Source organism: Oncorhynchus gorbuscha, linkage group LG09 (assembly GCF_021184085.1).
Source record: "Oncorhynchus gorbuscha isolate QuinsamMale2020 ecotype Even-year linkage group LG09, OgorEven_v1.0, whole genome shotgun sequence".
Lineage (NCBI taxonomy): Eukaryota > Metazoa > Chordata > Actinopteri > Salmoniformes > Salmonidae > Oncorhynchus > Oncorhynchus gorbuscha.
In genome coordinates, this window is record NC_060181.1 from 46,065,564 (window position 1) to 46,080,303 (window position 14,740).

At 44.7% G+C, this 14,740-nt stretch overlaps 1 pseudogene; it reads left to right on the top strand.

Annotated features, from left to right (window-relative positions):
• The first annotated feature begins 1,525 nt into the window (after window positions 1-1,525).
• Window positions 1,526-14,740, top strand: part of LOC124043713 — an 81,247-nt pseudogene continuing 68,032 nt past the window's right edge.

A 14,740-nucleotide genomic window follows, 5' to 3' on the forward strand; every position in this document is an offset into this window, starting at 1 on the left:
TGCTGGACCGTTCGCTGATCGATGATTTCCTCCGTTGCCGCCAGGTTTCCTCCTCGAGTGCGCCAGGAGGCGCTCGGTGAGTGGGGGGGTACTGTCATGTATTGTATTGTCATGTCTTGTCCCTGTGCTTTCTCTTCTCTTCGTTTCCCCCTGCTGGTCTTATTAGGTTTCTTTCTCTCTCTCTATTCCTCTCTCTCCCTATCGTTCCGTTCCTGCTCCCAGCTGTTCCTCATTCTCCTAACGACCTCGTTTACTCTTTCACACCTGTCCCCTATTTTGCCCTCTGATTAAGTCTCTATTTCTCTCTCTGTTTCTGCTTCTGTCCTTGTCGGATTCTTGTTTGCTGTTTGCTTTGCTTTTGTTCCGTCCAGTTGTATTCTGCCTCGTCTTCAGATACTACGTGTGAGCAGGTGTCTCTATCCTCTACGGCCCGCGCCTACCCGAAGGGACCTGCAGTCTGTTGCCGCTAGCCCTGCAACTCTCCTCAACAACTAGAAGGGGGACTCTCCTGTTAAACTTGAGGATTTGTGTTTTCCCTGTTTGGACTTCCCCTGTAATGAATGAGGATTTATGTTTTCCCTGTTTGGACATTAAAATACTCTGTTTCCGTTATATCGCTTTTGGGTCCTCACTCACCTGCATAACATTAACCAAGGTATGAATACTGTTGTGTGCATGTTTTGTTGATCATCTGTGTAAGTACTATTTTTTTGGTTCAGACTTCACCCTATCTACACTGAATAACACAGGAAAGCTGTTTGATCACCATGCACCCAAAAAAATAATTCTGTCTATGGATACGGTGAACAACAACACATTAACATCAACATGTCAGAGGATAAACCCATTGGACTTGGGGCTCTGCTGGGTGTTTACCTCAAATTTGTTTTTTAATTCTGCTTTGCCACTAAAATCATAATAAACACAGAAAACTAAAATAGTGTGTTATTGTTATGCAATTTATTATTAACAATAATAGGGGAGGGGGGTAGTAAAAATGTTCCCCAAAAGGTTATTCAAAAGGTTCTTTGAGGAGCTGTTAAAAGGGGTTATTTGAAGAACATTTAGGGGTCCCCCCACAGTTTACATTTGAAGAACCCCTAAGGATACTCCAGGAAGTTTTAATTTTTAGATTATTATTTTTTTGTAAATATTTTTTTTGATAGGCCTTGATGTGTTTGAACCCCAGGAAGAGTAATAGGGATCCCTCAAAAATACAAATACAAATGGCATATCCATTATCTGATCTTCCTTCTCATGCTCTTTACATGTAAATATTGCATTTCATTTTCCACTAGCCTGCAGCGCCCTCTGAACAGCAACTGTCGCTGCCAGCCCAGCTAATCAACCACGTATGGAAGTAGCTGAAAACCCAGTGAGTGGAGTGAATCTCAATTAAACGTATCTGCTGGTCAGACATGAAGATGCATCACTGTCCAAGGGGCGGTGCGCTTGCGCTGAAGGTGATCCCCGGGTTTATATTCGCCAAGGAGCTCTCTGCAACCAAGCAGTGCGCCACACATGCCCAGACCAGCTAGGATCCCCTTCCACAAAATCAATCAGGTATCACAAATCAGTCGCTCAAATAATATTTACTCTCCATGGGAATCACACATTGAATCCCGTCCCTGCGTTTTGATTTCTTTGCTCTATCCAATTGTATCCAAAAGTGTTTCACTCTGCAGATACGATTAGTATTTTTCTTTGAGTCGCTTTTAAAATAATCTACATTCTTTTTTTATTTTTCATTAAACAGATTTGTCATAGTTTCGAAGTTTTGTTTGAATATAGCGAGAGCGTCTCAACATCATCATTAGAGTCCTAAAGCGAGGCTTTATGGCTATTGGATAACGCAGACCTGCGGCTGTCTTCAAAGTTCGATTTCGGACGTGCGGTTACCTCGTCTGTAGGAAAAAATGAAATCTGCTGAAGAGGGTAAGTAGGCTCTTTCCTTTACTTTTGAATGTCAGACTGCGTTTTAGAGTAATATTGCATTCATAAACGATAATTCCATCGACATGGATGATTTTGCGTGTTGGATAGCTGCCTGTCTTGTCTAGTGGTGCACTATCTCTTCGGGTGTCTGAATGGGTTTCTCCTCTGTTTCGATGGCCTACTATTATAAATGTATGACGACAATGTAGAAGCCTACTGAATACTGAGATGATTATAGGATATACTAACAATAATGACAGCTTAATTTACCCGACCAAAAATATAAACGCAACACAACAATTTCAAGTTATAGTTCATATAAGTAAATCAGTCTATTGGAATAAATTCATTAGGTCCTAATCTGTGGATATCACATGACTGACAATAAATGAATGTGAATTGAAATTGAATTTAAAAAATAGGTAGGAGCATGGATCAGAAAACCAGTCAGTATCTGGTGTGAACCCCATTTGCCTCATGCAGCGTGACACGTCTCTTTCACATAGAGCTGATCAGGCTGTTGATTGTGGCCTGTGGAATGTTCACCCACTCCTCTTCAATGGCTGTGCAAAGTTGCTGGACATTGTCAGGAACTGAAACACGCTGTAGTACTCTTCGAACCAGACCATCCCAAACATGTTCAATGGGTGATATGTCTGGTGAGAATGCAGGCCATGGAAGACCTGGGACATTTTCAGCTTCCAGGAATTGTGTACAGATCCTTGCGGCATGGGTCCGTGCATTATCATGCTGAAACATGAGGTGATAGCGGTGGATACATGGTACAACAATGGGCCTCAGGATCCCGTCACGGTATCTCAGTGCATTCAAATTGCCATCAATAAAATGCAATTGTGATTGTTGTCCGTATCTCATTCCTGCCCATACCATAACCCCACCCACACCATTGGGCACTCTTGACAATGTTGGCATCAGCAAATTGCTGGCCCACACGACCCCATACACGCTGTCTGCCATCTGCCCGGTACAGTTGAAACTGGGGTTCATCCATGAAGAGCACACTTCTCCAGCTTGCCAGTGGCCACTGAAGGTGAGCATTTGCCCACTGAAGTGGGTTAAGACACCGAACTGCAGTCAGGTCAAGACCCTGGTGAGGACAACAAGCATGCAGATGAGCTTCCCTGAGACGGTTTCTGACAGTTTGTGTGGAGATTTTTTGATTGTGCTAACCCACTGTTTCATCTGCTGCCTGGGTGGCTGGTCTAAGATGATCCCGCAGGTGAAGAAGCTGGATGTGGAGGTCCTTGGCTGGCATGGTTACACGTGGTCTGCGGTTATGAGGCCGGTTGGACGAACTCCCAAATTTTCTAAAATTAAGTTGGAGGCGGTTTATGGTAAAGAAATTAACATAACATTATCTGGCAAAAGCTCTGGTGGACATACCTGCAGTCAGCATGCCAATTGCACACTCCCTCAACATCTGTGGCATTGTGTTGTGAGACTGCACATTTTGAAGTGGTGTTTTGTTGTCCCCAACACAAGGTGTACCTGTGTAATGATCATGCTGTTTAATCAGATTCTTGACAATCATCACCTGTCAGATGGATGGATTACCTTGGCAAAGGAGAAATGCTCACTAACAGGGATGTAAATAAATGTGTGCACAATTTGAGCTAAGTAATATTTTTGTGTGTGAAAAATAAATCATGGATCTTTTATTTCAGCTCATGAAACATGGAACCAACACTTCACATGTTGCATGTATATTTTTGTTCAGTATATATCCATGGTAGCTACTTACGTTATGAAATAATTATTTGGTTTCATCAAAAGGTTTATATAGTACCCATTAAAATTGTATGTATTGAGGGGAAAAGTGGTTTATACTGTACATATTGGGGATATGTTTATATTGCCTTAAGGAATGATGAACTTTGAAACACATGGGTCTTTATTATGAGAGCTACATTACATTATGAGGGACCCCTCCTATGAGTAGGGAGTGGTGGGCGTGGCAGCGGTGGCACAAAAGCTCTCATTCAGGATGGTTTACTGAAAGTGGTAATCCATGCCTCTGTCTTCTCTTGCATAAGTAAACATTTGAAGAGAAATTGACCCAGAATGTACAGTGTTTCAGTGTGTAAGTCTAGATTTAATACAATTCAGTCAGAGAGCGCACACAACTACCAGTGGTTCTCGTTGGTAAAATGGCATCTTCTATGCAATCCAGTAAGAATTGACATGGAAACATTGCAAAGCTGTGACACCACTGTGATGTTAAGGTTATTACATTGTGATTATGTTGTGGGAGTCATGTGGTGGTGCACTGATGTCATGTCTTTATGGTTGCCTCAGTAGTCTCTTAATTCACAGCAGACAGGATCTCTGGCGACTGCATGCTGTCTGAGACTGGACTGGTCTTAAGAGCTGACTAGTAAGATTACTCAGGTCCGTGTACCCTTAACCACCTCTTCCCCCATTCTCCTCTGTCTGTGCCACATGGGTAGTCAGTCTGGCTCTTATGCCCTCATACCCAGTAAGGGAGCTGGCATCTTGAACCTCCCCTGTTGGGTACAGATTGCACCTTTAGTCATGCAAACAAACATCATGAGCAACACCATCACAGCAGCTTTCTTTGTAATTAACTGGCAACTACAGTATGTCTTTCAGTGTGTGAGCCAATGAGAGTATGTATGGACCCTAATTCTAACTCATTCTATGTATTTGCTTTTCAGATGCATACAGCCACACCCCCAACATCAGTCTCTCCCTGGGCAAATCCTGCCTGCCCTCCCAGTACCACAGTCTCCAGTCTGGCCCCACCATCTCAGTGTCCATCAGCAAGCCTCCCAGCTACAGTGCCCAGAACGACATGAGGACAGTGGGTTACTACTCATCCCGTAGCATCCATCCAACCGAGGCCCCGGTCCTCGAGAGCCCTCGTATTGAGATCACAGCCTATGGGCAGTTTCCTGAGGAGGAGGTGGAAGAGAGCAACAACCTTCCTGTACCTAAACGGGTCAACTCCATTGTGACCCTGACGTTGCCCAACGCAGATGGCTACCGTGACCCCAGCTGCCTCAGCCCGGCCAGCAGTGTGTCGTCACGCAGCTGTCACTCCGAGGCCTCGTCCTACGAGTCGGGCTTCTCCTACAACTACGAAAACTCAACCCAGAACTCACCCTGGCAGTCGCCCTGTGTCTCGCCCAAGGGCTCCTCCTCTCTCGCCCTGCCGGGTGAAGCTTGCACCCATGCGGGCTCCTCACATAACTCCCCCCTCTACCTCCCCCCTTTCTAGTGTCATGGATGACAGCTGGATGGGCCAGCGGGGCTCCAGGCCCAACTCCCCTTGTGGTGGGAAGAGAAAATACAGCTTCAACAGAACCACAACCTCCAAGCCCCCCCTACTCCCCCAACCACTCCCCTGGGCCTTCCCCTCACACCTCCCCACGCCTCAGTGTCACAGATGAGTCCTGGATGCCTAACAACACCAACCAGTACACCAACTCAGCCATAGTTGCAGCCATCAACGCTCTGACCACAGACGGTGTGGCAGACCTGGGTGAGGGCATCCCTCTGAAGGCCCGGAAGACCAGCCTGGAGCCTGGGGCAGTTTGCCTGAAGGTCGAGCCTGGACGAGAGGAGCTCAGCCCTGGGGAGTTTTGTCAGGATGAGTACTCCTCCTCCCGCCTGCCCTTAAAGAAGGAGAACTACTGTGGGGGGTTACTGGATGTGCCATCGCACCCATACTCATGGTCCAAGCCAAAGCAATATGTCAGGTAAGCTGAAGAAGACTTTGACTGACTGAAATCATATTCATTATAAGGTTGACAGGTCCAGAGAACTAAACTTTATTGAGGTCAATATAAGTCAATTCAGAAATATCCATTATGAGGAAACATCCCAGCAAAGCACTGACAATCTGCAGTTGTGTCTTGTTACATAGCAAACTTTAAATATACCTTCTCCTTCTTAGCCCATCTCTGCCAGCCCTTGACTGGCAGCTGCCATCCAGCTCCGGGCCATACAGCTTACAGATCGAGGTGCAGCCCAAATCTCACCACCGTGCCCACTACGAGACTGAAGGGAGCAGAGGGGCAGTCAAGGCTCTGGCAGGAGGACACCCTGTGGTGCAGGTCTGCTGTCCTCCTTATACTAACATACCGTACTGTAAAATAGAGTAGTCTACATGTAATACCATTAGCCGTATCACTTCTCGGCTTACCACTTTCTCCAACTTATTTCTACGATCACTTTCTTTCCAACTTATTTATATCTCCAGTGCTGACATAGGTTAGTGGGTATGTGTTTTTTACATAAAAAAAAGTGATTACAAGTCTATAATGTTATTCGAAAGACGTCATAGTTCTGAATGAAATACCATAGGTATGCTATTAGACAGACCAGTCCGCTCAGTCAGTTCCTGTCCAGACGAGGGTGACTCAAACTCTTCCATTATGTCTCAAGGGCAGGCAGACAGTTGCAAAGCGAGGTAATGTGACCAGTAAAGCTTAATCATGAGATTAAACCACAGTGACTTTGGTGGTCGAATCAGAAGAAGTATTGAGTAATAGTAATTATTGGACTACAAGGCCGGTCTTCCCAATCATTTCACCACATCACTGACTTGACTTCAACTTCTGAATAAACCACAGAATCTACTGTGAGAAGGGAAAGTAAGTCATCAAAGGTGTCTGCAGGCAAAGTTAGAATGTGTAGAGTGGTATCTACACAGTTGAACATCTCACATATTCTTGTGCGGTGACACCCCAACGTTTGCGACCACCCTGAGATTCCAGCCAGTAGGCTACAGTGGGGCTGAATGGGAACCTGGGAACGTAGCTAGCTAAGTATATTGAACAATCCCATGTGTCTAAACACCAGCATGCACATCTGTGCAGGGTAGTTTTTCACTGTGGTTAGGTGCTAATGTTTTAATGACATGGGGTCTAGGTTACTCTCATCATGAAATGGAGAGTGTGCTCTTTTGAAAACCTCCACCTCCCTCCTCTTCCCTCCCTCCCCCAGCTTCTGACCAAACACACAGACTTCCCTTTGTTTAGGAAAGTTCCCGTCTGTAATGCTGACATCATCCACAGTGGCGTCCTATGGAGACAGCCTGACGAGGCCAGGCTCAAACCACACGTTTCTGGCAGTCTGATGGAGATGTTAGAGGAAACCTCAGACAAGGCCGCTCAATCTCCCTACACTCTTAGAAAAAATGGTTCCAAAAGGGTTCTTCGGCTGTCCCCATAGGATAACACTTTTTGGTTGCAGGTAGAACCGTTTTATGTTCCATATAGAACCCACTGTGGAAAGGGTTTTTACTTGGAACCCAAACGGGTTCTACCTGAAACCAAAAAATGTTCTCCTATGGGGACAGCCGAAGAACCCTTTTACGTTCTAAATATAACCTATTTTTCTAAAAGTTTATCTTCCTGATTACATGGTACACTCTGTGGGCTGTGGACACTGGCTGACTGGTTCTTCTCGCTGGCCTATGAGTCAAACCTTGACCAAATTGTGCAGAGTTTGTTCTGGAAGCTGCTTCAGTTCCCTCCTTGTCGAGCACAGCTTTCTGTTCTTTTCGAATGCCACGGCTGCTGCTGCAAGTCACTTGCGCCATTTTGCAGATGGCAGACAGAGTAATGATCTGTTTATGGCGAAAATCATTAAGTGATGTAAAATATAGTGAGTGAAAATATCTAGAACTGGCCAAAGATAATACTGTAAATGAGGATGTGTATTGTGTAACCATCCCTTGGAGCTGGAGGGGTGGAGAGAGAAATAGAGGGTTGCCCTCTTCCCTATCTCTTTATTTTCCCCCTCTCTGGTGCCATGAGCGGCCAGAGTCTTGACATTCCTCTAGTGGGTGATAATACGATCCAGGGAGGGGAGACTGCACTGTCAGTGCCAAAACGATCTACCTCTAACTCCATCACACACTCCCTACAGCCTAAATAAACAGCATTGCTAGGCAGCAACCCCTTTCTGTACACAAATATACAGAGCGTTTGCAGGCTCTTAACATTCAAAGGGATGACATGTTTTGCTTATTGCTTTCCCAACCTAAGCCTAGTTAGTGACCCTCTCCACATCCTCCAGTGATGGAGGTTTTAGGAAGGTCCATAGCTCCCTATAACATGTGGTGGTTGCAGAATCAAGGACCCCTGGAGCACTGCTGTGATGGAGAAGCACCTGAATGCTCACACAGACAAGCCGGTTCTCATTTCTGGGCCTTTACCAACAATAGGTAATGGAACACATATTTTCGACAAGATAGAACTGCCAAAGGGGGCAGAGTTCTGTCTTACTATCCAGGTCTGTGATCAAACAATTCAAGCTTCTACTTTTAAAAAGCCACCTTTCCAGAAACAAGTCTCTCACCATTGCCGCTTGCTATAGACCACCTTCTGCCCCCAGTTGTGCCCTGGACACCATATGTGAATTGATTGCCCCCCATCCATCTTCAGAGCTCATGCTGTTAGGTGACCTAAACTGAACCTACCAGGTACAACCCCAAATCTGTAAACACAGGCACCCCCGTAGATATCATCCTAACCAACCTGCCCTACAAACACCTCTGCTGTCTTTAACCAGGATCTCAGCAATCATTGCCTCATTGCTTGCGTCCGTAATGGGTCTGCGGTCAAATGACCACCTCTCATCACTGTCAAATGCTCCCTAAAACACTACAGAGAGCAGGCCTTTCTAATCGACCTGGCCTGGGTATCATGGAAGGATATTGACCTTATTCCCTCAGTAGAAGATGCATGGTTATTCTTTAAAAGTGCTTTCCTCACAATCTTAAATAGGCATGCCCCATTCAAATGTAGAACCAGTAACAGATACAGCCCGTGGTTCATTCCAGACCTGACTGCCCTTGACCGGCACAAAATCATCCTGTGGCGTACTGCATTAACATCAAATAACCCCCTCGATATGAAACTTTTCAGGGAAGTTAGGAACCAACATACACAGGCAGTTAGGAAAGCGAAGGCTAGCTTTTTCAAACAGAAATTTGCATCTTGCAGCACAAACTCCCAAAAGTTCTGGGACACTGTAAAGTCCATGGAGAATGAGAGCCCCCCCCCCCCCCCCCCCAGCTGTTCACTGCACTGAGCCTAGGAAACACCACCGATAACGCATTTTTCTATGGATGGACATGCTTTCCACCTGGCCACCCCTGCCCTGGTCAACACCCCTGCACCCCCCACAGCAACTTGCCCAAGCCTCCCCCATTTCTCCTTCACTCCAATGTTCTGAAAGAGCTGCAAATTCTGGATCCCTACAAATCAGCAGGGCTAGAGAATCTGGACCCTCTCTTTCTAAAATGATCAGCCAAAATTGTTGCAACCCCTATTACTACCCTGTTCAACCCCTTTTTTTTGTATCATCTGAGATCCCCAAAGATTGGAAAGCTGCCGCAGTCATCCCCCTCTTCAAAGGGGGAGACACTCTAGACCCAGACTTCCACGGACCTATATATATCCTACCCTGCCTTTCTAAGGTCTTCGAAAGCCAAGTTAACAAACAGATCACTGACCATTTTGAATCCCACCGTACCTTCTCCGCTATGCAATCTGTTTTCTGAGCTGGTCAGCCACTCTCAAGGTCCAAAACGATATCATAACCTCCATTGATCATCGATAAGAGACAGCACTGTGCAGCTGTATTCATAGACCTGGCTAAGGCTTTTTCGACTCTGTCAATCACCACATTCTTCAGCATTCTTCAGCAGACTCAACAGCCTTTGTTACTCAAATGACTGCCTCGCCTGGTTCACCAACTACTTATCAGACAGAGTTCAGTGTGTCAAATCGAAGGGCCTGTTGTCTTGACCTCTGGCAGTCTCTATGGGGGTGCCACAGGGTTAAACTCTCGGGTCGACTCTTTTCTCTGTATACATCAATGATGTCACTCTTGCTGCTGCTGATTCTCTGTCCAACTCTACGCAGACGATACCATTCTGCACACCTCTGGCCCTTCTTTGGACACTGTGTTAACCAATCTCCAGGCGATCTTCAATGCCATACGACGCTCCTTCCATGACCTCCAAATGCTCTTAAATGCAAGTAAAACTAAATGCATGCTCTTCAACCGATCGCTACCAGCACCTGCCCGTCCGTCCAGCATCTCTACTCTGGACAGTTCTGACTTAGGTATTTATAGATGTCCACATATTCTAAGTGTCTGGTTAGACTGTAAACTCTCCTTCCAGACACATTACACATCTCCAATCCATAGTTAAATCTAGATTAGGCTTCCTATTTTGCAAAAAAAGCATCCTTCACTCATGCTGCCAAACATACCCTCGTAAAACTGACTATCCTACCGATCCTTGACTTCGGCGATGTCATTTACAAAATAGCCTCCAACACTCTACTCAGCAAATTGGATGCAGTCTATCACCGTGCCATCTTTTTTTTGTCACCAAAGCCCCATATACTACCCACCACTGCGACCTGTATGCTCTCGTTGGATGGCCCCCGCTTCATATTCGTCACCAAACCCACTGGCTCCAGGTCATCTATAAGTCTTTGCTAGGTAAAGTCCCACCTTATCTCAGCTCACTGGTCACCATAGCAGCACCCACCCGTAGCACGCGCTCCAGCAGGTATATTTCACTGGTCACCCCCAAAGCCATTTCCTCATTTGGCCACCTTTCCTTCCAGTTCTCTGCAGCCAATGACTGGAACGAATTGCAAAAATCACTGAAGCTGGAGACTCATATCTCCGTCACTAACTTTAAGCATCAGCTGACAGAGCAGCTCACAGGTCACTGCACCTGTACATAGCCCATCTGCAAATAGCCCATCCAACTACCTCATCCCAATACTGTTTTTTTGTTTTGTTCTCCTTTGTACCCAGTATCTCTACTTGCACATTCATCTTCTGCACATCTATCACTCCAGTGTTTAATTGCAACATTTGACTTATTTCGCCACTATGGCTTTTTTTATTGCCTTACCTCCCTTTATCTTAGCTCATTTGCACACACTGTGTATATATACTTTTTTCACCTATTGTGTTATTGAGTATGTTTGTTTATTCCATGTGTAACTCTGTGTGTTGTTTGTGTCGCGATGCTTTGCTTTATCTTGGCCAGGTCGCATTTGTTAATGAGAACCTGTTCTCAACTAGCCTACCTTGTTAAATAAAGGTGAAATAAAAAAAATGAAATAAATATGGATACCCCCGCTGTTTTCAAATCAGGGAGAGGGCTTGGGCTATCACGTATAAACAAACACATTTTAATGTCAAAGATCAACCTTCTTGATATCTGGGTGCATGAGCTTGGCTAAATGGCTCGATTCTGGATAAGGACATTGACATTGCTGATTACAACATCTTCAGGTGTGACTGACTGAACATGGGTGGCTATATACAGTATGTGTATATGTAAAATGAACCCAGCAAAAAAATAAACATCCTCTCACTCTCAATTGCGTTTATTTTCAGCAAACTTGTGTAATATTTGTATGAACATAAGATTCATCAACTGCGACATAAACTGAAAAAGTTCTACAGACCTGTGGACTAACAGAAATGGGATAATGTGTCCCATGAACAAAGGGGGGAGCAAAATCAAAAGTAACAGTCAGTATCAGGTGTGGCCACCAGCTGCATTAAGTACTGCAGTGCATCTCCTCCTCCTGGACTGCACCAGATTTGCCCGTTCTTGCTGTGAGATGTTACCCCACTCTTCCACCAAGGCCCCTGCAAGTTCCCAGACATTTCTGTGGGGAATGGCCCTAGCCGTCACCCTCCGATCCAGCAGGTCCCAGATGTGCTCAATGGGATTGAGATCCGGGCTCTTTGCTGGCCATGGCAGAACACTGACATTCCTGTCTTGCAGGAAATCACGCACATAATGAGCAGTATGGCTGGTGGCATTGTCATGCTGGAAGGTCATGTCAGGATGAGCCTGCAGGAAAGGTACCACTTGAGGGAGAAGGATGTGCTCCCTGTAAGGCACATCGTTGATATTGCCTGAAATGACGGACCCTCCACCTCCAAATTGATCCCGCTCCAGAGTACAGGCCTCGGTGTAATGCTCATTCCTTTGACAATAAACTCATCTGACATTTCACCCCTGGTGAGACAAAACCGTGACTCATCAGAGAAGAGCACTTTTTGCCAGTCCTGTCTGGTCCAGCGACAGTGGGTTTGTGCCCATAGGCGACTTTGGCCGTTGATGTCTGGTGAGGACCTGCCCTATCACAGACCTACAAGCCCTCAGTCCAGCCTCTCAGCCTATTCCGGACAGTCTGAGCACTGATGGAAGGATTGTGCATTCCTGGTGTAACTCGGGCAGTGGTTGTTGGCATCCTGTACCTGTCCCGCAGGTGTGATGTTTGGATGTACCGATCCTGTTCAGGTGTTGTTACACGTGGTCTGCTCTGCGATGATGATCGGCTGTCCATCCTGTCTCTCTTTAATGCGGTCTTAAGCGTCTCACAGTACGGACATTGCAATTTATTGCCCTGGCCACATCTGCAGTATTTATGCCTCCTTGCAGCATTCCTAAGGCACGTTCACACAGATGAGCAGGGATCCAGGGTATCTTTTGATGTTTTTCAGAGTCAGTAGAAAGGCCTTTTTAGTATCCTAGTTTTAATAACTGTTACCTTAATTGCCTACAGTCTGTAAGCTGTTAGTGTCTTAACGACCGTTCCAAAGGTGCATGTTCATTAATAGTTTATAGCTCATTGAACACGCATGGGAAGCCAGGGTTTAAACTCTCTTACAATGAACATCTGAAGTTATTTGGATTTTTAATAATTATATTTGAAGGACAGGGTCCTGGAAAAGGGACGTTTCTTTTTTTCTGAGGTTATATAGACACTCATGGGGGGGTTGTATATGTGAAAGCAACTATTGTGGCATCATGTTCTCGAAATATCACCCTCCCAATTTTTTGGTTGTGCTTTTGGTTACGAAGTGCTTACATAAAGTATTCATACCCGTTGACTTTGTATTTCAGCCTGAATTCAAAATTTATCCGTTTCACCTGTCTTTGTGCTTGTCTCCACCCACCTCCAGGTGTTGCCCATCTTCCTCATTATCCCCAGTGTATTTATACCTGTGTTCTCTGTCTGTTGCCAGTTCATTTTGTTCATCAAGGCTACCAGTATTTTTCCCCTTGCTCCCGTCTTTGTTCTAGTTCCTGTTTTCAAGGTTTTGACAATTCTGCCTACCCTGAGTGTGCCTCCCGTTTCTGTACTTGTCACACCACCCCGGATGATTGACTTCTGCCTTCCCTGACCCCGAGACCCTGCCGTTCTGTACCTTTTGGACTCCCCTTTGGACTTTTGTCTGCCCACTGTTCTAGTAATAAACTTTTTTTACTTTGACACTGTCTGCATCTGGGTCTTCCCTAATATTTGAAAAATCCTTGAAAAAATCCAGAAATTCTTGCATATTTTTTTGTAAATGAAGTACAATCTAATTTACGTAAGTATTCACAACCCTAGAAACACCTTTGGCAGCAATTAGAGCTGTGTGAATTTCTGGTTAAGTCTCTAAGAGCTTTGCACAATATTTGCACATTATTCTTTTAACAATTCTTCAAGCTCTGTGAAGTTGGTTATTGATCATTGCTAGACATGCATTTTCAAGGCTTGCCATAGCTTTTCAAGACGATTTGTCAGAACTGTAATTCAGGAACATTCAATGTCGTCTTGGTAAGCAACTCCTCTCTCTCTCTATAAATATATATATATATATATATTTTACCTTGTGTTTTAGATTATTGTCCTGATGAAAGCTGAATTTGTCTCCCAGTCTGTGTTGGAAAGCAGGCTGAACCAGTTTTTCCTCTAGGATTTTGCCTGTTCTTAGCTCTATTCCGTTTTTTAAATCCTAAAAAACTGTAGTTCTTGCCAATGGTAAGCATACCCATAACATGATGCAGCCAACACCATCCTTGAAAATACAAAAAGTGCTACTCAGTAATGTGTTGTTTAGGATTTGTTCCAAACATATTGCTTTGTATTCAGGACATAAAGTTAATTTCTTTACCCCATTTGTTGCAGTATTACTGTAGTGCCTTATTACAAACAGCATATATGTTTTGGAATATTTTTATTCTGTACAGGCTTCCTTTTCACTCTGTAATTTTGGTTAGTATTGTGGAGTAACTATGATGTTGATCCTTTCTCAATTTTCTCCTATCACAGCCATTAAAACTCTGTAACTGTTTAAGTCACCATTGGCCTCATGGTAAAATCTTTGAGCAGTTTCCTTCCTCTCCGGCAACTGTGTTAGGAAGGACACATATATGACTGTGTAATGGCGTCAGAGAGGATGGCTGCCGTTTTTATTGGCTCTTAACCAACTGTGCTATTTATTTATTTTTTCCGCATTGTTTGTAACTTATTTTGTACATAATGTTGCTGCTACCATCTCTTATGACTGAAAAGTTACTCACCTTGAATTGTACAAAGTATTTTATTTAATGAGAGATATTTACTCCAGACATCCCAACAGGCCCTCATCCCCATCTTTCGCAGGAGAAAGATGGTGATTTCGCAGAAGGAGATCTGGGTGCATTGTGAGGATCAGGCGACGTTAATCTGCCTTTGTCATCCGTACTATTGGCCAATGTACAATCAATGGATAATAATTTGGACGAACTAAAAGCACATATATCCTACCAACGGGACATTAAAAACTGTAATATCTTATGTTTCACCTAGTCTTGGTTGAACAATTTAATAACATACAGCTGGCGGGTTACACACTGTATCGGCAGAACAGCAGCCAAGACAAGGGGTAGTGGTCAATGAATATCGATAAACAACAGCTGGTGCACGGTATCCAAGGAATTCTTGAGGTTTTG